Source organism: Siphateles boraxobius, unplaced genomic scaffold (assembly GCF_051911475.1).
Source record: "Siphateles boraxobius isolate OS27281-9 unplaced genomic scaffold, OSU_SipBor_1 262, whole genome shotgun sequence".
Taxonomy (NCBI): Eukaryota; Metazoa; Chordata; class Actinopteri; order Cypriniformes; family Leuciscidae; genus Siphateles; species Siphateles boraxobius.
The window spans coordinates 19201-21806 of NW_027508879.1; the positions used below are offsets into that span (position 1 = coordinate 19201).

At 34.2% G+C, this 2606-nt stretch overlaps 1 long non-coding RNA gene across 1 annotated transcript; it reads right to left on the reverse strand.

Annotated features, from left to right (window-relative positions):
* Window positions 1-322: 322 nt before the first annotated feature.
* Window positions 323-2387, reverse strand: LOC143752336 (uncharacterized). The gene is made up of 3 exons (XR_013207374.1): window positions 2324-2387; window positions 1057-1110; window positions 323-602 (listed from the first exon to the last, which is right to left on the reverse strand). It is a non-coding gene; the product is annotated as an uncharacterized LOC143752336 (long non-coding RNA).
* Between the last annotated feature and the right edge of the window lie 219 nt (window positions 2388-2606).

Genomic DNA, 2606 nt, shown 5'->3' on the forward strand with positions numbered 1-2606 from the left:
TGATGTGTCATGTTGTTATTGGTTCATTGTTTAATTGTTCACAGGTGTCCCTTGTCTAGTAATTAGTCTGTGTATTTAAGCCCTCATGTTTGCCCTGTCTTTGTCTAGTATTGAATGTTTCTTGTCGTTGTTCTCGGTTCTGTTTCATGTCTTTGTTTTATGTTTGATTATGTTTTGAAGTAAAGTTGCGTTTGGGTTCTCAACCAGCTTGCCTCCAGTGGATTCATTCATTACATGTTGTTTGTTTTTTACAAAACTGACTGAGCTTCCACATTGTTAAAAAAAAATAATATCTTTACATTTACCTCCCAAGCTATCTTTACCTTTACTTCACTGAGTCTTCTCACACACAGACCCCGTGGGCTCTGGCAGATTTGCGCTCTTCACATCTTCCAGTCTGAATTAGAAACGTTTGTCCTCCATCAACCCCTTCATCCTTCATTCCTCCATCCATCCAGATGAAAGACTCCAGAGAAATTCCTCCCTGAATTCGACGCTCTGCTTGTGTGGTCCCTCTCTAGTAGGAACGACGTAATGCTGTCACCCCTGTGTGTTTGTGTGTGTAGACCTGCTCTCACTGATGGCTGATGGTCATTTTCCACCTGAGAGGATCATGAATGTTTATTGTTCAGTAGAATTGGGAGCATATTTCAGCTGAGATCGTGCTGAGTGAGGATTTCGCTCACTGTCCTTATGGATTTTCTCATTCCTCTTCTAGTACACTGTAAAAAAAAAAAGTTGCTACCTTAAATTAAGTTCAATAAACTTGGATGTATACGTCATTTTAACTTAAATTACATTAGACTGACTAAAAAATTAACTGAATATTTTATGACTATGAAAAAGTTGTTAAAAACTTATTAAAACAATGTAAAAACATGTTGTTATAACTTATTGATCATATCATTTTTTATAGTGTAGTAGGCTGGTGATGCAGGGTTTTATCTGTGATCTGTCGTCGCTTATATTCAGATGATATATTTTGATGATTTTGCCAGTGAGGTGTTATGATTATGATATTTAATGTGAAGCACATGTACATTGAGGTATTTGTACCTGTTAGAGGTGTTACAGGCTCGCTCAGGATGTCGGGTAATTGGATAAGAATTCCTGAAAGTCAAAAAGAAACAAAATGAGAGCGAGAAATCAATCAAATCCTTCATGATTATTTCTAAACATTTCTACAATAGTCTTAATACTCTTAATTTCAGTGCTGCACATAAATAATGTCTGCAGTTCTATCAATTAATCCCACTGCAATCAATTAATTCAACTGAATATCATCGTGTAACAATAAATAGCTAAATTAATTTTATACACAAGTGAATTTCACAAGAAACATTTACATATTTCACCCCTAAATCAAATAAAAATATTTAATTAGTTTTTTGTTAATCACAACCTTATTTTCAATTAAATACATTTTCTCTGCCTCTATTCACAATAACTTATTGTATAGCTAACGACTCTCATGACTGAGGTAAACATAATATAACTGTTGAATGAAAAATTGTTAAAGTACTTAAATTACCATTGTAAATTTATGTACTAAATTTAGCTAATGCTTATTTTAAATCACAATGCAAAACATATTAATGTGCCTAAACATAATTTACATATAGACTACGTATAGAGATTACACATACATTAGGCTACATACTGGAGTGGATATAAGAATGATTACAAATTTAAGTATATTCATATTTACTTTGATGTGGGTACAGGTTTGAAAATGGTGTCTACACTGTATAACTACATCTTTTCAAGAATATTAATAATAAAATCACAAGTGTGTTAACTGTTTATACCTACTGTACAAAATGTATTGTATTATTTATACATACATGAATCGTAAGCTTAAAATATGCACTTAACCGCATTTGTTGTTTACCGAGACGTCGACGTCACGCAACTAACTAACCAATGAGCGAGTTGTTGGCGGGGCGACAAGTGAAGCCCCGCCCCGGACTAGGCTTATCACGTGACTACTGCGCAAAAGAAGCCCGCGCGATTGCCGCGCCAAATATGAACTAACGTTAGTACTCAATAACATACAAATTCAACTAGGTTTAACCTCATATTATAAACATTTCATCTTCGTAATTAAAGTCTTTACTGAGAAAAAGAAAAAATATGGATGCAAGAATCAGCAGGTGCATCAAACGGTTTTTTTCATTCGTGTCACACTTACTTCAAATGAAGAAGTTTAACACCCAACGCATTTATGTTTTGTTTTTTTTGACAGTTTAATGTTTGAACTTATTTACTATCGTTTGGGTTTGAAATGGAGATGTTATCTGAACATTTTCCCCTCATTACCTACCTTTAAAACGCGAAAAATTGTGAGAGGCAGGATCCCGATCGCGCTCCTTCCCCAACTGTTGAACGCGCATGCGCAGTACCACCGTATCTCTCATCTGAGGATTTACTTCAAAATAAAACTCCTAGCTTCATCGATGTTTTTCTGTAACAATTTTTACAAAAGTGCTTACAATGAATAAAATACTTATTTTGTGTATTATAAAAAATATGAAGGCATGAATTACATGTAATTTATTACGTAGTTCCTTGTGTGCTTTCTTATTTTAAACACCTCTCAGTGATTG